This window comes from Falco punctatus, assembly GCF_963210335.1.
Source record: "Falco punctatus genome assembly, chromosome: 13".
Lineage (NCBI taxonomy): Eukaryota > Metazoa > Chordata > Aves > Falconiformes > Falconidae > Falco > Falco punctatus.
In genome coordinates, this window is record NC_137593.1 from 24,520,176 (window position 1) to 24,541,682 (window position 21,507).

General features: G+C 45.5%; 1 protein-coding gene across 1 annotated transcript in view; it reads left to right on the forward strand.

Annotated features, from left to right (window-relative positions):
• Positions 1-21,507, forward strand: part of GPC1 (glypican 1) — a 209,763-nt gene that overhangs the window by 15,472 nt on the left and 172,784 nt on the right. The gene's annotated exons all lie outside the window — the stretch shown is intronic.

The following is a 21,507-nucleotide window of genomic DNA, read 5'->3' on the forward strand; positions in this document are numbered from 1 at the left end:
AGCAGCAGGAGGAGGGGATAACACCCGGAGAAGGGCTCTGCCTGTGGAGCACATCCTCCTGGCAGGGACGGTGCTGAGGGCTGCAGGCTCTCCGGGAAGGCTTGCTTGGGTCTGAGCCTCCCGCAGGCACAGGGCAGGGAGGCAGAGGCGGGGGGGAAGGCAGCATTGCTCAGACCGCATTTGAGTGCAATTTCTTTGAAGGCGTTTTTCCTTAGTTCACAAGGTACCGCACCACATCATGGCTCTAGTCGGTATAGTTTTGTGCTTTGCACAATAGCAAATAGTCTGTGCTTGGAGGAGAGTGTAAGGAAAGTGCATCGGTTTGTAAAACGTGCACATGCGCAGTGATGCTGATGTCGTCCTGCAGCAGAAGCATCTAGAAATGATCCAGGTGCCCATGTGTTGTGATCGCTTGCTTGAGCCCTCTGTCCTGCAGCAGCAATTTGGAGGAGCTGCAGGCAGGAGCCACGCTATGGTATTCTGCCTTTCTCTGCTGTACAGAGCTTAGGACGTCTTTGGAGCTGTAGAAACTGGGGGGTTGAGCAGGAGATGTCAGAAGACTTCTTGGCAAGTATAAAACGATCAGACTGCATCAACAACTGTAGTGATCCAAGTACAGTATTTTCACAGGTCCCATTTGACAAAGCACTGTCAGCTGCAGCCTGTTTAACAGCATCTGGAGCAATAGAAATTATTTCATATTTTGGTGTTTGTTTTTTTAAAGCACATAAAGATAGAGAAGTGTCTGTAGGAGAACAAAGTAAATTCCACTGTAGAGTTGTCTTGAGCTATTCCGTAACTAGGGTAAGCATTTAAAGTGCCAAATGATGAAAGCATTTTGCATTTTATTGGATTGTAGTAGCTTCTTCAGCACTGCATTTCATATGTGGAGGAAGGAGGGGTTTGGTTTGTTTCACAAATATTTCACAATGATTTGAAACTTATTTTGTTCCTTTTTTCATCACAAATGAAAACTTGCCAAAGCTGTTAGGCCTGTAGCTTATTACGCCTTGACACTAACACTTGTTTTGAAAGGGATGGGGACGTAATGAAGGTGCTGCTTCAACCTGAGGCAGAGCATTGCTAACCTTTGCATTATGAGCAATTACTATAAGCCGATAGCTGGAGCCACTATTTCTACCCAAAGTTTGGATGTCCAGCAAGAGTTCTGACTGCTCTGGTGGTGCAGGAGCAGCTGGTGCGAAGGGCTGTAGCTACAGCAGTCTTTGAACAGCTGAAAAGCTGGGCACAGCGTTTCAGGGCTGCACAAGCAGTGCAGTTTGCTCAACAGCACTGACGCCATGCTCCCATCTGCTTTAGGGCTGTACCGGAGGGACAGAATTGTGGTGTCTCATTGCCTCCTCTGGGAGGATTTATCTTGGAATTTTGAAACCTAACCTCCTGCTCCATCCCTAAATTTAAATCCATAGCTTCTTACCGAAGACAGAACCATATGTCAGTGAAGCACAGGGGCACAGCCATCCTCTGTGCATTTATACTCTACTATCGTGTTAGGAGTTTGCTGTAGGAACAGGAGCTGAGAGAGGAACTGGCGTGGCAAGAGGCATCATACGGGATGTGCGCCTGGGCTGCTGGTGCGCTGCCCTGTTAAGGGGCATGCAGTTATCCTCTTCCGTGCTTGGCAGATGAGCACTGGGAGTGGTGGAAAGATGGTTGGTGTCTAATCCTGAGGTCACCCGAGGTAATCCAAAAGCACTAGGCTGTTCTGTGGAAGTGCCAGGGTCATGCTTGCAGCAGCAGCCATGGTCTGAAGCCTCGCTACACAAAGGAAGTCACGTGAATGGAAAGCTCACCACCCCAGCAGAGCCTGCTTGAGACTGTAGGCCAGTTGCATCTTCCCCGGTGACCTTGGGGAGGGGGTAAATAATCTAACAGATGGAGAAAATGTATTCTTCTGATTAGTGGGTGATGGTCTGCTCCTAAGCAGAGGAGGTCTGTTCTTTTAATTAATTAGCTGTCTAATATGTTTGTGCAGTGGCATGCCTAACTAGCATGCAGTTACTGTGAATACAGATACAATGTAGTGATGGGTGCAGATGGCTGTAATTACCCATGTTGATTTCTGCAGTAATCACACACGCAACATATCACGTTGGCATAAAAATTGATGTGGATTGGGTGATTTGTTTTCCTTCCCTTGTTGTGTATAAATGTGCTTGCATGACCATCCTCTGCACACAGGTTCCCTGGACTCACTGCTGGGCTTTAGATTTAAACATGTGTGCAAAGAACTCAAGCAGGGTGAAGGCAACACTAAGAGTCCTACACACCCAGTGCTTTGGACTGCCTGTTTTGCCTGATGATGGTGCAGGAGCAGAGCTCTAGGGCTTCTGATGGTTTCATACACCCATATGCAATGTCTGGTTGGCCCTCACAGGGCAGCTGATTCTCACCCTCCCAGCCCCACCTGGGAGTGGTGTGCTGGGGCTTTGGAGCCCCGCAGGTGCCTTGCAGGAATGTAAGAAGTGTCTGACTAGGTCACCCCGTGGTCTGACTAGCCCTGCAAGCTGTGCCTCATCGCGCTAGCAGAAGGTTGTATTTAGGAACAGACTGCGGCTGTTGCGCCTTTCCAAAGTCTCTCAGTCTGTAGTCCCAAGCACCCCCAGTTCCTGAAGAGGTGCTGTCAGGGAACACATCTCTGCCCTGTCCTTTACAGACCTTTTGTCTGTGAATCTGCCTAATCTCTTTTCAAACCTGCTGGATATGGTTTGTCTCCACAAACTCCTGTGGCAGCAAGCTCCGTTCACCTCCCGCTATGTAAGCAGCGCTTAGTTTTGTCTGTTTTAAACTGGCAAAGCACTTGAGCTTGCATGACTGCTCTTCATTCGGATCATCTGGCCAGATGAATCGGTAAAAAGGCTTTTATTAATAAGCCCAAATATTAAGGAGGAGCTGTATTCAAAAGACAATTCAAGGTTTGGGGAACTGGTTGCACTTTCTTTTCCCCATGGGATGCCCTGGGGAAAGGAAGAATATCAGGTAGTTGTAGTGGTGCAGCTTTAGAAAAGAAATGAAGCTGCTTGGAGTGACTTGCGGATCTGGGAGATCCTGGGTGGCAGCAGGAGTGGGTGCTGCCAGAACCACTTTCTGTTTGCACACTGCAAAGCGCTTGCCTGAATTGGGTGATGGGCTCCCTTTGAGCCTAGTGACTGAGGAGCTGCTTCTCCGTGAGGCTGAGTTCTAGTTTGGGAAATGGCAAAGACAACTTAGGGGAAGTGTGCGTCAGAAAGCATTTCTGGGGTTGCTAAACGCCGCTCCAGGTAGAAGCACTGAACACCATCTGCTCTGGGACAGTTTAGCGCAGAGGAGAAAAAGCCCTAGAAGCTGCTTTCACTCTGTGCACTGCAGATCCAGAGGGAAGCAACCAGCAAGGGAACGCTGCCGGCTGCCTCCCTTCACCCTAGAGGTGGCTCGGCTCCAGCGGTGGGGTGGGTGGGTGGGTGTACCTGCCTTGCGAACTGCTTTGGGCAAAAGGCTCTGTCAGAATGAAAGACCTGTGGATAATTTGTGTGTCTGCAGTTCTTTGTGGAGCGGCATTAATCTTTGCATCAGGAGACCGCTGCTTTGTCTCCTAGGGTTAAATCTTGAAGGTTTGTGATGGCAGTTAAAAAGCTGGGGGTACAAAGGGAAGTTTAGAGAAGCCTTGTAAGAGAAATTCATGTCGGGGAGTAAATAATCTGAAGACTCTGTGGAGTGTAATGGGGAGCCGATCTCAGGCTGATGACTTTTAACGTAGTCAGTAGTGCAGAAAAGAACTGTAAGTACTCCCAAATCCTATGGCCATCCTTTCTTTCTACAGCAAAAACATCTCTTTTGTGATCAGGTTTTTTTCAGGCTTTTCTTGGTCCTTCTCTTAGCAGGTATGGACCCTGTTAAATATTTACTTTTCAGCTAGCATTTTCCCTATCTGGTTAATTCATTTTGGGATGCTATTTCTTATTTTACTGAAGCTTGTTTTGTTAGGCTGCTGGGTAAAACCTTCCTTTTTTTGACAGCCTTTTTACTTGTTCTTTAAAGCTCTTCTTTGATGTGAGCTCAGAAACACAGATTTTACTCTTTTTATCACTTTCCCTGTCGGTTTAAAACCAGTTATGAGTACCACAAACTATTAAAAACTATCTAAGCTAACTTCTCAAGTGACAGATAATCACAGCCTATCTTATTTTCAGGACTGTATAGAGCAGACTTCAGTTCTGAGGAAAGGAGAAAGGATGCTTCTTGGTAAAGAAACATGCTTGCGGCAGAATCAAAGAACTGTTTTGTAAAATTCATCTGGGAAAAAAAAAAGGCAGAGCAGTGGGATGTCCCGGTGAGTTTAGTATACCAAGAAACTAACTATCCATACAGTCCTGTCTATCCTTAATTTCTGTTTTCTGCACCAACATGGTTGATCCCTTGTTGATAATTGAGTTACCTGAATGAATTCTTTCTTTAGTAAGAAGGAGTAACAGTCTGGCAGGCTAGCTCATAGGGGCATGGAGTTGGAAAGGACAACTGGGCTGTGAAAACCAGTTCTCTAATGTTTCGTGTAGCCAAACGTGTGAAGCTCTGCTGAACCACCTCCATGTGCCCCCAGACACCTCTAGCCATGAAATGCTGCGAAGGCCAATAATGAGGAGGTGGCAGGTGAGATCAAAAGCATCACTGGTGTCTCAGGACATGTTAGAAAAGAAACTGTAATTAAGGGCTCCCCAAGCTTCTTATCTTCCTTTGTCAGACAGCAACTTTATGGTTCTCCTGACGGCCCATCTCTGCCTCTCCATGGGGCAGAAGTGTGTGCTGGTGTGAACTAAGTGAGGTTTTATCACTTGGCTTGGGCAGCAGTGGGGCTGCTATTCTTTTTTTACAAATAATACCTGCCGTTCTGCAGGCAGGTCTCTTCCAGGAGCACAGCGCACTGACAGCCCCCCGTCACACACACCAGATGGCATCCCTGGGGACCCCGGGGCTGTCCCAGTGCAGCCACCTGCTTCCACACTGGCATCGGCCTTCTCACTGCAATCTACCCAGGAAACTTGCGGGCACCAGTTACCCCATTCGGGTCAGGACAGGCCATCTGCAGTGGATCCTTGGTGCTATGGGAGTCAGGTGAGAGTAGAACTGAAGGATTCTTGGCATCTGTGCACCTTAGTAAAATAATCAGCCATTTCCAGACTTATGTCCATCAGAAGCAGCAATGTCTGCCAGCTCCTGAAGCTGTCTAACTAGTAATGAGAACTGGTAGAAATATCTTGGAGTGGAGGACGAGAGGGCCAAGCATAGCACTGGCAATAGGAAACCAGCTATTAAAACTAGTAGAAAATGTGGTTATCTCCTTAACAGTAATTTTTTTTCACTTCTGCAGCCAACTCTGACATGGTAGTGCAAGGGCCTGGTGGGAAACAAACAGAAAAAAAAGGAACCTACCACCACCTTCTAACTAGATGAAATAATTTAAAAATGCCTTACCTTCACCTTTTCAACCATTTAATAATTTAAATTAAAAAGAGGATTTTTTTCCCAATATGTATTTATTTTGAAGTAAATATGACTATTACTTTTTTTAACTGGTGGTGCACAGTTTTCTCCCTGATGTGCTGGGAAAGCTGTGTTTCTCGAGGAGTTTGCTGCTCAGAGGTGCTGCTGTAGCTGTGAACAGCAGCAGCTGGGCTGAACTTGGCTGGTTCAGGGCTCTGGCAGGCCAAAATAGTGTCTTTTAACTCTATCAGATCGAGTTTCCCAGTATCCAGACTTTCAATAAGCGAGGTTTGTAACTTTACCCTCAGAAGATCTGCCAAGCTGTTTCACTCCTGCCTTTTTTGGTCTGAATTAACCATTTTCTTATGGGCAATTTCCTCATACTCCTTTTCCACAGCTGCCTGACAGTCCTTCACAGACATCTGCAAAAGCTGGAGTGTTTGTTTGCAGTAATGTGAGTGTTTGAGTTGCCAAATCTCACGGGACCCTTTATCCTTTCTGCTGAAAGAGGGCATACTTTGTAAGGCCACTTCTCCATCTCCGAGTCTGTATCGTCCCCTGATGGCATATAACACTTTCTGATGGCTTGCCCGTGCTGCCTTCTTCCCGCTTGGTTTCCCAGGGCCAGATTTTGCAAAGCACTTGGCACCCAGCACCTTGCAGGAGGAATGGGACTCTCCCAGCAGCATTGCTGGATGAGGCCACAGAAATGGGAGCGTCGGGGCTGGCCGGCTGACGAAGCACCGTCGCCGAAGCTTTCCCCAGTGGCCCACGTTTCTCTCTCAGCTGTCGTTCTCAGCTGCTTGTGGACACAGACAGCTGCTGTTGTCTCAGCGTGGGTTTTGCTTTTGTTTGGTTTTAATCTGGCCACTTCATTTATGTGCCTGAATTAGAGCTGAGCTCTTTGAAGATCTAACCGCTTGTTTAGATCCTTATGGGAGTGCTTTTTGGAAGGCTGGCCCTTAGCCTCTAAAAATCTTTGATTATAAGCTCACATCAGATTGGAGAATGAGGTGTGTCTACATGGTTTTTCTCCCTCTTCCCTTGCATTGAGCTGAGCATCAGGATAGCTGGCGTTTGCTACATCACAGGGTTTATCTATAATTCATGAAGGAAAGCTCTCTACCTTGTCCGATCTGGGAGCTAACAGTACCTTTTAAAAAATGCTTCTGAGATGCAACCTGATCCTAAGTCCTAACCTTTGTTGAAGCTCTCAAGGCTGCCTGTCACCACTGTAGCCTCTGCTTTCCCTTTGTTTACGTAAACACCAGCCTCTTACAAAGAAACCGGAAGTCTAGGCAAATTGGCGCTGCTTCCTATGTGTCCGGATCACAGCTTCCAGGGCTCCCCAAAGCCGCCATCTGGCTGGGTGGTTCTCCTTTCAGCAGGAGTGCTGCGGCGTTCGGTAAGGCCCCGCGAGGGCTGCCCGTGGTGCGCGAGGACGGTCTGTAAAGACCTTTCATTAGGATTGACAAGGTGAAAATCTGACTTGTCACACACAGAGGTCAGGGTTCTGAGTTTTATTGAATTTAGTCATGAGGAAAGGATATGCACTAGTGGTTCTGAAGCCAGGAATCTTCTCTCCGTTACAGAGAAACGCAGCCAGGGGTTTAGGGCTTCCCTGGTAACTCTGAGCAGGGCAGAACTTCAGTCTTCATGTTTCTGTTGCATCTTCTTGCGTACATACCTCTGTCAGCAATCAGGGCTCAGGCCAGGTGGGAGCTCCAGTGCTCGGAACAAATGGGGGAAAGCAACCGGGCTGAAGCCTCAGGGCTTCTCAGTTGGCCAGGCAGCAGCTGATGGCATGCAAAGGGCTTTAAGAGTAGGATTTTCAAAACAACCTGTGTTGACTGAACTGTTTCTATTACAGTTTCTCTTGACTTCACTGGAAACTGTTGGGCTTGGAATGAGTGCTTTTGCAAGCCCAGACCAGCAGATACCTGTGTCCGTTCACTTGGACCTACCTTGCAGCCCGCTCACTGATGCCTCATTCTGTCATTTCAAAAGCTGCCTGTTCCTGAAAACCAAGGCTGGGGCTGTGTGTGTCAGTCCCCTCCCTGGACCTGCTGTCGGTCACGCTTCTTGTGATGCAGCCCAGGATGCGGTTGGCTTTCTGGGCTGCGGGCGCACACTGCCGGGTCACGTTGAGCTTCTTGTCCCCCAGCACCCCCAGGTCCTTCTCCTCAGGGCTGCTCTCAACCCATTCTCCACCCGGCCTGTATTGATACAGGGGGCTGCCCTGACGCATGTGCAGGACCTTGCACTTGGCCTTGTTGAGCATGATGAGGTTCCATGTGCCCCCTCTCCAGCTTGTCAGGGCCTTTGCTTAGTGAGGTGGGGACGCACGTCTTTGTGCCTTGGCTCCTGTGAGGGACCAGGTATGTAGGATCTACCTGTGCCCAGGGCTTCGGTCTCTGATGAAGATGGGCTGTGGAAAGGGCTGGGATGTCATTTCATCCGTGTGGAAGGGGAAGTGGGTAGTAGGAAGCTATGGAAAGGGAAGGAGTGTTAAATCTTGACCAAATGAAAACCAGTCTTTACAAACCACACTACCAGGGATGGTGCCCTGATGCATGGAGAAGAAAGGCAGTCCATGCGTTTTGGGGCTGTGCCTTGGGAGAGGAGTGTAGGTTTGCATACATGTGCGTGCAGGCAGGGCTGCTCCCATGCCTGTTTTGGCAGTGTTTTCCAAACTGGATTCTGGCTGTGTCGTGTGATAGAATTCTGTCAGTATCACAGGGCTGAGAAACACGGACCAGAGGCTTCTGGCAACAGGGACCTGGTTGTTATTAGGACTGAGCTGTCACCAGGGCGAACTGTCTGTGGTTTGGGTACGTGTGTGTATCCAGAGTGCATTTCCTCTGCCATGTTCATCAGTGACAGAGGAAAAAAAAAAAAAAAAAAAGCTGTCCCAGTTTGGTACACGTGTCTGCCAGTAAGGGCTTCCATTTGATCAAGCCTTTGTGGTTTGCAACACTTGGCAGCTGCACAGCTGCTTCTCTCCTGGATGGGTTGGAGCCATTACCAGGAACTTCTCTTGTGCTTGTGAGAGCCACACTAGTGCTGCTGGTCGTATTCTTTCTACGCTCTTTGGCCTTGTGGCACACACCTGCCCTTCTGCAGGGACAGCAGGCTGAAAACTGAACCAAAGTTGGGCTTGATGCCACCTTCATGGTGCATGTATGGAGCCCGACATCAGCAGTGGGAGGCGGAGAGCCAAAGATAAGGGATAATCCAGCAGAGCAAACATCTGCATGGCTCACCAGTCCCTGTCTTTGATGGACACCAAATGCAGGTGCTTGAGGAAGAGTGAAAATATTGTGATTATTTGTCCCAGAACGCTCCCCCTGACTTGAGATCTGTGGCTTTAGCTAAGGGTTTAACAGCGGTTTTGGAGTTTCTCTTTAGGGCTGTGAAATGAATAGTACATAGTGTATCGAGGGAGTTTCAAGCACCTTTGCTATACTACATCAGGAGGGAGAAACAGCATGTGATTTCCTGCACAAATTCTTTCATCCTGTCACAGTAGCTGAAGAGGTCTGCCCATCTGAAATATCAGATAACATTTTGTCAAACAGGCTACAGGAAATAGCAGTGTAGGTCATGTACTCTTCTTCAATTTTAAGTCTCCTTGAATTTCGTTCCTTCTGAGAGATAAATTTGTTGCAGAAAAGCCAGGCTATTTCTGTGTGGTGAGTGCTGCAGGGTGGGTGCCGGCTCTCCGCAGCCTGTCAGGGCTGAGGCACTGCAATTACACCTGGCAGAAGCGATCCTCAGGCTCAGAAGAGTCTGTGTTCATGGTTTTTAAGGGACCTCATCATGTGCCTTCCCGCTTAAATGGAAAGCATTAAATGGCCTTCTGTAGCCTAAAGGGAGAAATAAGGATATTCTCTTCAGGGCACTTCTGCCACATGCTGACTACCTGACTTTTTTACAATTCACATTTCTTTCATTGAGGAAATAGTCTGTCTGGTATGCTGTCATTTTGCCCCATTGCCTGCAATTATGACTTCTTGATTCACTTTCGGCTTTTGAGACTCCAGTTTCTTGGAATTATTCCTTGTCTAATGACTTCCATTGCTAATTTAGTTCTAAGTGATCCCTGGACAGCCACAACCATAAATGCATGTAGGTGGCTGGGCGATTTGTCAGGGCTCTGCCTCTAGGAGATGCTTAGTTTCAGTACTTTTATGAAGTATTTTAAATAGTTATCATCTGTTTCATGTCTGCATTATAAAGCAGTCCTGAAGTATCACTTTTTTTTTTTCATTTTTAAGTCTAACCTTCTTGATTTCTATTAGCAGTTCCAGTTTTCTGGCCTGCCTGAAACCTTCCCAGAGGAATGTACTGTGCTGTGAGATCAGAGCTGGCTGTCCTGCGCGGTGCCAGCCACCCATTGCAGCGTGCTCCATTTCGGCCACGCAGACGTGTCTGTCTGGACCTGGGTGCAAAACATCCCTCTCACTTGCTCTCCTGACTGGCGCAGCCCTGTGGCAGGCTGGTGGTGTCACCCTGCAGACACCCCTGGAAAACCTCGTAAAGACTTGCCCCTCACTGATATTGTTTTCACTTTCTGGCCACCAGCATAACTTTCAAAATCTGCCATTATTATGCAGTTAAGTTGACTAAATAATTCCTCGCTGGAGGTTCTTTCATGGATCTGGGCTGCCTGCCTTTTAATAGTTTAGCAAAACGCAAAGAAACTCTTCTGGGAAGTCATTTCAATATTAAGCATTTAGGAAATGTGCACCATCCAGAGCTAACAGGTTTATCTGGAGACATTTATGCAATGTTTTGCAGACTTATCTGCTGTCTTCTGCCTTGATAAGGTATTTATTTCCTCCTGTTCCTCCAGGACCTTAATCAGAGAAAGGGGTGTCGCTAGTGAACAGCAATAAGGACGCACTGGTCATAGCTGGTAAAATAAGATCCCACTTCACTTCCCTAGGTATGCTATGGGATGTAATTGCACCTGTGGAAGGAAGGAACTCATATATTGTTATGTTTTCAAAGCTACCATCAGGAGTTAAATGATATTTTTCACTTTATCATTGCCATTGCTTCTTTGCCATGTTGGAAGCTCAGCAAGTGGAGGCATATGAATGTTTTATATATGCATATATATATATATATATCTCCTCATCAACTTTTCCATCTGCGAAGCATATCCTAAGAGACTTCAGAACGGCCGCTCAAATAAAGTAACAGCAAAGCATTTGCTATCCAGTTTTGTGGTTGGGGAAATCAAGTTGCTCTGAAGTGGAATGATTTGCTCAAGGTTGCTTTTGAGAGCTCGGTATTCAGAATTATGTATCCTAATTTCCTTGATTTTCATTAATATGGTTTCACTTTTTACAGCATCCTAAAGTGTTATGAATTTTTACATGTAAAACTAGAGTGACACAGGATGGTCAGAGATAAGCAACTGATTCATCTAGGCTAAGAATAAAATGAGACTGTATCTGTTAATCACACTTTTTTCATGCCTGTTTCCTCTCTCCTCTTCCGCCAGTGCAGCTTTGGGCTTGCTTTTAGTCTTGCTTTGTCTCAGGACAGCAGCACGGTTCTTGCTGGCCATGTCACCCTACACCAGGGAGGAGAGGTTTGCTGGCTGAATCCAGCTTTCCCCAAGCTGGAGACCCAGAAGTGGCTGATGGGGCCAGCCAGACCAAAATGTTCAGGGGTGCTGTAAAGAGCCTGGATGGATAAAACCTGTGCTACAAACTAACAGGCTGGAATGTTAAGTAACAGACATTGTAGAGTTATGGTGCTAATTAATGTCAGGTGAGAACCAGCTCTTATGTGATTTACGCTTCACTGTGAAATTCATTTCTTTTTTAGTCCTTAGACCAGAGCATGAATAGATACAATGATTTTTTTGCTCGCAATATCATCAGAATCTAGGTTGTGTTGCTGGCCAGGGTTAGGACACTGGCAGAGCCTGAGCAATTTGTCAGTAAAGCCTTTTCCAGGGTGGAAGTAGCAAAGACAGCGCGAGAGCCTGGGCCACACACAGCTCTTCAGCTTGGGCTTCGTCAGCTCTCTGGGGCAGGTGGCTGTAGTGTGTTTGTGTGTCAAATGTCCCTTCTGGCTGTGGCTTGGCTAAAGAGCAAGCGCACCCCTCAGCTGTGCGGGGCTGTTGGTGTGCTGACCCTCGAGAGATGCGTCATGCGGACGGCTGGCCTTCAGCAACTCTCCGGTGCAGTAAGTGATGGAGGGCTTGCAGTGTGCCGGGCGGTCATCTGAGCAAGCAGGCAAATTCCTTCCAAACATGCCGTGTAGCCACAGTGTTTCTGGTCGCTTTTGCGTTGTTGGTGTGAGGATGATAGGGGAGGAGTCGGGACGGCTGTGGGTAAAGGGTTGCGTTTCCCATTGATCCTGTATTGTGCGTGGCACACGTTAAAGCTGCAGTCTGAAGCTTGGCTGCCAGCCTCCTGGTGACCTGCTGCTCGAGTTAAAGACAAGTGATGTCTCTCTGCCCCTCCTGGAAATGTGGCTTTGTTCAAGGCTTGCTGTTCTCCATTTGCGGTGGAGACAAGTGTTGGGAATGGTGGTAAAAACTGCATGTGCTGCCTGGTGAGAAAGGAGGGGGAAAGGTCCACTGCACCCTCACAGAATTCTCATTTCAGTTACCCTCAGATTACAGACAAAAAGAGATAACATATCATGTTTCCCTACATGGACGTGAGAAATGCAGATCTTATACCAACACAAATGCCCAATTTTTCATGTATCTTAATATCCCCTTCAGTGTAGCCTAGTCATTGAGTGGGTTCCAGCTGTTGAACAAGCACTTTATGAAATAACCTTTTTAAAAAACAAACCAAACACCCCCCACCCACCCCCACCCCCAAAGTTAAAACTGCATGTTTCCATACATTCGTATATCCACTATAAAGTCTTTTAAATGGACCTCTAGGGCAGCACCTTGGTGGGAAAACATCTGTATGTGGGGTAGAAGGTCCTTCTGACAATGTGGGAAGCTCTAAAGCCTGGAAGAGACAAGCTGCTGGGTGTTCCAGGGGAATGACTCGGGTGTAAATAGAAACATGGGTATAAAAGCTTATAGATTTTAAGGCCAGGAAGATTGTCCCCATTTCGGTCTGTGGATTGGGTCCCCTTTGAGAGTTGCAAAAAGATTCCAAGTATAGTGTGCTGTTCAGTTATTATTAATAGCCTCATAAGATGGTTTGTTTAAAAAAGCAAAACAAATAACCTTTACCAATTATTATGAAAAGAAAACAAGATAAAAATCAAAATCAATAAAGTTAAGTGGTTGCATACACATTCTCTTTCTTACTTAAGTGCTGATTGTGAAATTTTACCCATTGTTTCAGCCTTCAGTGAGTTTTATGAAGACAGATGAGCCATGAAGCAAATCAAGCTTTCAGAAAGTTTGATAAACTCTGCGTTTTTTAATCACCCTGCATAGCTCCGGGTGTAAAATTTACACAGAATAGAGTTTGCAGGTTCAGGGACTAAGTAATCATTTTTCCTGACTTGTAGAGCAAGCCCAAGAGAGCTGTTAGACATCCTAAAATAAATAAATATTGAGCCCAAGGGAGAGATGAGTATGTAATTACCTGAGGTCTGGCTTTTGTGCCCTCTCAGAAAGTTAATTTAAACTTTGGATAGCTGAAAGCTCTCCGTAAGAGGTGGCACCAGAATGTTGCTACTGTTAGTGAATTTCTTTGGTGTGGCATTTTTGTCTGTCTGCTTTCTGACTAAAATCCATGCACGTGAGGAAATTGCATGGTTTGGAGGGGGAGGCATATGCAGGGTTTAACTAACCGTTGTGACTGTGAATGCAGGACAGAGGAGAATAAAGGGCTGGTTCTGCATAGCCTTCAACCCAATGCTCATTTCAGTTGGCACACCAGTTTTTTTGTTTGGTTGCTTGGTTTTTTTTTGCTTGGTTTTTTGGTGCCGATTTACATGATTACGCTTGGGAAAACATGAACATGTAGCTAGGGAGAGTGAGATCTCAAATACGTTCAGTTAAACAAAGGCATGATATGGATACTGAGTATGGAAACAAAAAATACTTGTTAGAGATGAATTGTGTGGTCGGGCCTTGGGAGACTTGCTTGACCCAGTTACTCTTCACACTGTCTCACATCATCATGAGCTAATGCTCTCGTACCTTGGAAATCCCATTTGCCCTCATCTCAGATTCAGTAGTGCACAGGGAGGTCATGAAGCCCGCTGTATGTTTATTTTCAGTCTCCTTAAAAACAGATGTACCTGGCAATGTACAGACTAATTCCTCGTAATTCTTACTGGAGTCATCCGGCTGCAGATGTCGGCCCAAAGTTGCAGGTCTGAGTACAGAAGTGCAGTGCTGGATTTCCTTTTTCTTGTTGTTTTACATCCCTCTACCTTCACTGTACCTGCGGCTGGTCCTGGCACACACAAGAGCTGGGTCGTGTTCTTTGGTCGCTTCCCCCGCTTCTGTTCAGCCTTCCAGTCTTTTTATATTTTGTCCGCTTGAGGCGAGTAACAGCTGTAGCTTTAGCCTGCTGTGGAGGAGGTGGCAATTTCTGTATATTGGACATAGAAATACTTCTGATCGCTTTCCTAAATGTTACAGCAAGCTATGAGTAAAGTGGTGTCATGATTTGTTACTGCTGTGGCTTTTGAAGCTGCGCCCAGGTCTCCACATCACATAACACAGCAGAGCTTGGCTATAGCAGGAGCCACTGCGGCTCGCGAGCGGCGTCCTTGGGGCAGGACCGTGTCTGTCCTGTGCGGCTTTGGCACACGTGCAGTGGGATTCGGGTTTATACTGGAGCTCCTGGATCTTAGGCCAGTCATAATGATAAACCAAATCCTCCTTGGTAGTACTCCATACGCTCCCAGTCTGTAGGGGGGGTGCAGAGAGCACAGGCAGCCGAGCGCTGCGCAGGCAAAGCGAGCTGGGGTGGCTGTGAGGAAAAAGAGGGTTTCTGTACTGTGTGGCTAGTGCTGCGGTTTAGGAAAGCTGCAAGATTAAAAGCTGAGGTTTTAAGTGCTTGGCTAGAAGGTGGCAGTAGGTGAGCACTGGATCATCTTTTGAATCTACCCTATACAGCTATGCATATGGAGCTCCACCACGCTGGTGCTTTTCTGTTCCTTGTACCAATCCCATTTATCTTTTGGACAGCAGAGCCCAGCAATCCTACACCGCCTTTAGAATCCCTGCGTTCAGAAAAGTTGCACAAGATTTGCCCGTTGTTTTTTTTCTTTATGCTGCTTGGGTTTGGAGGTTTTCCAGAGGTGTTCTTATAATTTTGGGTATGAATGTTCTGACCTGCCAAAAGAGAAAAGGTTAGGGAACCTGCATTTCTTTTTCAGCTACTGAAACAAGTGGCAACAGTCCATACCTCCGCAATGATACTCGGAGGAGGACTTTATTTTTACCTTTTTGTATTTGCAGAATCTCCTTGCTTTTTGGGGGAGGCGGCTAAGTCCTTGTAAGCAAGGAGCTCAGATCCAAACTGTACTTCTTGTAACTGTGTCCTGTGCTGTTGGTGGACAATACTTGTGTTATTACTCATGAGGTTTGTCTCTCCTGGTGCCTTTCATTGCTAATGGAACTGCATTAACACTAAGGTCGTTTTTATCTCGGGCTTGAATATATCCCAGATCACAGAAAAACATCAAGAAAAAACTTGGTAAAACCCGTATATGTCAAAGACTACCTAACAAAACTATGTAAGGTTGCTTATTTTGCATTTTTATAATGGAAGATACCAGATGAAGTTGCCTTGAATTGAAGACAAAGCTGGAAGAAATGTTTGTGCTGTGAAAATACTTCTGTTGCACCAACTGGGTACAGCTGTTAACTGTTGCACTTGAATGCCTATTGTAAAACTTGGAGAAACAGCTCCACAAATGCAAGTGGTTCTATATGAGTTCCCCTAGTTTCAACAGCATAACTTGAGTGAGGTTTTGGCACCTAACTTCCAAAGGCGCGTAAGAAAATCTCGGTCTTGGATCATTAGGTACTGAATTTGCTGGTTTACTCTATATGTGTACCTTCAGGACTGAAGAGGCTGAAGTGCATGCGTTTTCTTGCAGAGATGCTCCTGGCCCTGGTTGGTACATGGCTGTTAGAATCTGGGCTGAATTTACAGATTTTTAAGGCATTAACTCCTGCAGCCCCCTAATGGTCTTGGACCTTTTTGCATGCCTTCCTTGTTTCTGCAAGTAGGGAATTTGAAAGAGTCCATAAATTGGGTGTTAGACTTTGCTAGTGCCCCTTTCACCTGAAAAACAACACCTAATTAAATTCAGGTTGGCAGTAGTGAGTTGTATAAAGCCTTCCTTTTAAAATGCACTTCTTCCAGGAGGCACTGAACTTTAAAGCACTGTACAGAGACGTAGATACAAAGTATGAGAGGTTATAAGTCTAGACGTAATCAATGTACATAACCATGTAGAAATAAGGGCAGCTCAAAATGTGTTCCTCCACTGTATGTACCATTTATGACTGTTCAGTATTGTTTCTGCTTCAGTTAAAATTAAATCTCTCTAGGGAATAGACAGTATCTTCTTCTGCGTTTCCACTGTAGAAAGCATACCATTGTGGCCTATAAATAAGAATTGTTTATATAGTGTTCGCCTTTAACCTTTCCATTCCCCTTGCAAGTAAGTAATGGTATTGCTGTTTCTGCAGTATTCTTTATATTAAGCATAGGGAGAAATAGCATTATTTAGAGAAAGGTAAATTGCAGCATGAGGTTGTAATATATTTAATGTGGAAGACCACTGCAGTTGTTTCTGTTTCTGGTTTATAGTGAAGGCAGACTAGATTTAAAACTAGTGATTGATGGTTAATAGAAAACTGTTGCAGAAATCCTGTGGTTAGAATATACAATTTGCGTAGCTCGCTCTGGACAGTTCCCAGATTTTCATTTTAGGAGGCACTATTACTTCTCTATCATTTATTTTTCCTGGCATCCTTCATTAGAACATAACAAGGTGCTTTGCAGCAAATATCACTCAAGTTCATGACCAGTGTGATAGCGCTCAGCAAATACCCAGCTTCGGCTCCAGAGGCCAGCAGTGGCTGCACCGTGATGTTGGTACAGATGCAAGGTGATGCAGCCCACGGACATCCCTTTTTGCCTTCTCTCATGGGCCCCCTGTGGAGCTAGCACGTAGCCAAAGGGAGTGCGCCGAGGCAGTGATGCTACGGAGTGGGAGATGGTTCGGTTCGCTTTAGTTGTGAGTAACTAGTCCTGGTGATGGTGAGCGCTCAGGGCACATCTTTATACAGGTACCAGCATTCGTTGCTACCTTGTCCCTCATCCCATCTGCTTTTCATCCATCAGTTAGGGCTAGCCATGGCCTGTGACAGTGAGTTACCTGTATGCAGGGGTCTGTGCCTGGCACATCGGGGCTCCGGTTTCTGGTGCCCTGTATGCTGTAGACCTATAGAGCAAGTTTCCTTGCTGATTAAGCACAATCTACAAGCTTGTGGTTTTTAAAGCTTCAGGAGCTGTGTTTCTTCAGTACCTTCAGGAGCTGTTTTCATCATCTTCGTTACCAACTAGCATGAAGTCAACTCACTTGAAGATGGAAGGCCCTGAAATTTGCATGGGAATTTCCCCCACCCATAAATTAAGCTTTTTCCCCATAAAGTGAGCTTTATGGGCTGTTGCTGATGCGGCAAGTACCAAGTCAAGGCCTTCATGTCAAATATCTGGGCTGAATCTTGAGAGAAAATGGCTGAGTGATAAGCTTGCATTTCCAGGCTTCTCCAGAGGGCTTGGGAGTTGAAGAGGACTAGTAAGTGATACATCTGCCCTTTCCACCTACACAAGTTGAGCTTAGGAAACTTTTACTGTTTAACCAAATGATGGTATATCCTCTATGGGGAATACTTGAAATAGTGAGCAAGTATTAGCTCATTTCCTTTCGCAGGAATGCTGGAGGTGGGTGGCCAAAATATGCTTCTGCATGTGGAATTTCTGCCTTATCAGGGAAGCGGAAAGGGCAGGATGGTCCTGGCAGTCCACGTGGGACTTTGGAAAGCTGATCTGGAGCTCATGGGACTTAATGCAGTTCCTGCAAGATGTCATACAATACACAGAGTAGGCCAGCTTCAGGTTATTTTACACAGGCCAACCTTGTGTTTGGATGTTCTTGCTCTCTGGGTTCTGTGATCTGTCTCCATCACTTATATAAGGAGATCAGCTTCCTAAAAGAGCTTTAAAACTTGTCAGCATAAATACTTCTGCAAGTGATGGTACTGTATCTTCATCCAGTACTTAATCTGTAATGCTTTCACTTTGACTTACTTTCTTACCCGTGAGAATGAAGAAGTAACATGGAAATCTCTTTTCATTAGGTTCCTGCATATGTTGTGTGTAATGTGGCTTGCACAGTAATTTAAATGCAAGTATAAATTTGGTCTCCCAGGCATATTGGCTTTTGAAGTCCTGAAATTGCTGCATCTCTACCCACATAGAGCAATCTAACCCCCTTGGTTTGGAGAAGGTTCCTTGAGGTTTTATCCGGAGGCTCCATGTAGCAGCATATGAAAAGGTTTCTGTTACTTACTTCCAGTCTGACCTCTAAAGACCCTTATTCCATCTCCCAGAAAGAAATTTGCTCGCTGTGGTAAAATAGTACAGCTTCAGCATCCAGTCCTAAATTGCCTGAAACTGCACAGGGGAACTCCTTTTGCCGAGTACTTGGTAGTCCTTGAGCCACTGAACAGACTTGGAGTTAAACAGTCTTGCTCTAAAACATCTGCACAAATAAACTCTTTTTACAACCAAGAGCAATGTCTCCTCACTGGTTGTATGTTACATCCACTAGCATTAATGGCAACTACGTGAAGCAGTAGAGAGGTGTTTTACTTTGAATTCTTGGAACAAATGTTGGGAGTCAGTGCTTGCAGCTCGGAAATAAAATAGCTTTATTTTATATGCATCTCTATTCATTGGATCAGATACCTAAAAATACATGTGAAAAAAGTAACTGGTGGCACATACCCAGTTTTCTGGGGGAAATTTCCATTAAATTGAATGACCACATCAAAATCGTAGAGGAGAAAAGAAACCAAGAGAGCTAAGAAGTGACAACAGAGGTTTTTGAAGACCACTTGGAAACAGTTGGAGGATTGATGTGGCTGACAGATAAGAGGGCTGCTGTTCCAGCCAGCAGAGGTAGGCAATGGGGGATGCTTTTATGAACAATGTTAAAATAATCTGAAGGGACAGCATAGAGAGTAGTGAGAGGTGAGCTGGGGAAATGAGAAACATGGTTTGCATTGAAAACGATGACCCAACTTCCACTGAGCAAAGGGGAGCTTCCTGCATGTCTCCAGAAGCTGATTTGTCAGCTGCCAGTGATGGGAGAGCAGTGAAGGAGAGAACACTCTGCAAAACACCTGATTCTGCTGTGATACTTACAACATTTTTCTGCATTTCTAAAACTGCTTGGCATGGATGGAGAAGAGTTGGTGGCCCTTCAAAAAGCACCTCTAGTGATAAGCTGTGTTTTAAGGGTAGTTTTGCTGTGGGTTATTAGTTGACAGTAGGCAGCTGTGAGAGCACATACTAAATAATATTAGAGATAGAGTTCAAAGTCTGGCAGGGAGGATAAAGCAAACAACTGTTCTTTCTCTTCTGATACATGAGTTAGGCAGCACTGAATAAAAAAAACTAGGTGTCAGGCACAAACGAGTGAGTTGTTAGTTGGTGGTTTGTTTTTTTGTTGTTGGGGTTTTTTTTCTCTTTCCCTTATGCATGGCTAACTCCCAGTTTCAAGTATCAAGATGTAGTTTCTGGTGCACAGGATGGTCTTTTCTTGCTGCTATAAAACTTGTAGTGAACTATTAAACCGCAGCAGCATTTCATCCCTGAGCTGCCTGCTCCTCGGTGTTGGATGAAGTGACCCAGAAAGAGAATGTGTATTTTATCGTGTTAAATTCATAAAACACCAAGCTGTTTTTTGAGAGTTCAAGTGTTCCACAAGTGCAAGATCTGATTATTTTGGGAAAGATGCTGTGAAAAGTGTTCCTGATATATATTAGCTCACCTGAGGGCCAAGTGGACTTCCTAAGGGAAAAGAATATGTGCAGGAGACCTTGGAGTTAGTACTGTGGGCAAAGGTCATGCTGTAAAACACCTGAAACCCTCGCACTCGTGATTGTGCTAAATGAAGGGCTAACTCTTGATGATGCTGGTGCACAGCTGCTCCAGGGAAACATTTGCTCCCTGCAGAAGACAGCAGTATTTCATTTAGGTGTTTTCCCTTCTGAGATTGTCTGTTCCATGTGATGCTTAGATGAACTGGAGTGACCAACAGGTAAGCCTGCAGTGTGTTTGGTGTGTTTGTACAACTTTTCCTCTCCTCCCCTCCTGGTTCTTTGCAGCTAATGCAATGTGTCTGCCTCAGCGGACTTGATCCACCTGCCTTCTGTTGTATTTGCCTAGCTGGCTTTAGCCTTAGTAGTGCTTGTGATAATCACTGGGTGCTTGTGTGATAATGCAACAGGGTGGCAGTTCTTGTGCTTTGCTTGAAATCAGGTTTTAGACAAGGCTTTTTTTCCTCAATGGCATCTTTAATCCAAAAAAAACTACCCAGCACTGAAGCAAGTAAGGCCTTCCTTTACACACTAAACACTTTCTTTTTAAAGTTGTCATGTAACTGGCAGGAACAGAAAGGGCACCACCAGCTAGGTAGAGGAGAAGACAAAAAAAAAATTGGCTCACAAAGTTGTTCCTAGGAGCTTTTCAGAAAATTGCACTAATTTCCTTCCCACAGTCAAAGCAGTGCACTTCATGAGGACACATAGCTTGAAACGGAGGTTAATAGTACCAGATGTTGGCTTGTATTATTATTAATTGTTTGTATTACAACAGCACTTGGTGGCCTTGTTGGAAGTGAGTGGTGCTGCAGGTGGTTCTGCTGCATTGAGAGGCAGCCCAGGTGTTACCCACTGAACAGTGGAGGATAAGGATGACAAGGGACACAGAAATGCCAAGATGTGACTTGCTCCAAGTCATAAAGCACATTGTTGGCAGGGCTGGGAATAGAAATCAGTTCTCATGAAGCTCAATGGAAATAATATGTCGGTGATACCAGTTTTGGCACATAATCCCAGTGTAGTGCACTGGTTTATAGGTTTATAAGGTGTCCAGTTTTATCCTCTTTTAAGGGTTTGCTATCTTTAATCTCAGTGCCTGTGAATTTATGGGGAAAGCTGGAAATGGAACAGGAAAGTGACAGTCTCTTGAATTTGTCCTAATCCTGCAGGTTACAGTAAATCGGTAGTGGAAGCATATTGCATATCATGGTGCTGCTATGCATGACTGATCAGCTCTGTCCTTCAAATGCTATTAACTTTGGCCCGGTTAATATATATTTCTGTATGTTGGACCACAAAGCAGTGCTGGATGATGGATTAGGGGAGAGTAAGTATTTTTTTGTCTAATCCTGAATGTTTATAAATCAGTATTAATTACTTTAGGTGCTTTTGGAGAGTTTATATCCCAGTTTTGGTAATAATTTCATGATCCATCTGGCTAATAAAAATACTTCATTGCAAGAGAAAAAATAAAATCTGTTGCTGTGAAGTGTAAGCATGCAGATCTTTCGCTTAATGGGAGCTAATTGCTGTTGTTACGGATTTTGATAAGTTAAAAATAATAGTGGGGCTAGCCTCATCCCACATCACTGTCTGTAAACATGCTGCATAGATACAGCCTCACCCGTGGGAGAAGAAAGCTGAATCCGGGCCAGTGGAGCCCCCCTGTTTCTAGGAGTGAATTTGTACCTTCGGTGCTTTTAAGGGTGTATTTGTTTTTTTGGGGGTGGGGGTGGATTTTTTTGGGGTGGGGAAGGGGCGGTTGAGTGATAAGGACAGGGATCTGGCTGGGAAATGAGCGTCCTGGCGGGTTTGTCGCCTGGCTGGCAGTGGCATTGCAGGCGCTGGGCTGTAGTGCAGCAGGGATGGGGATGGGGGGGGGATGGGGGGAACAAAGACAGACGTTATCTTCAAAGGATCATCTTTCCACTGATAAGGACAATGGT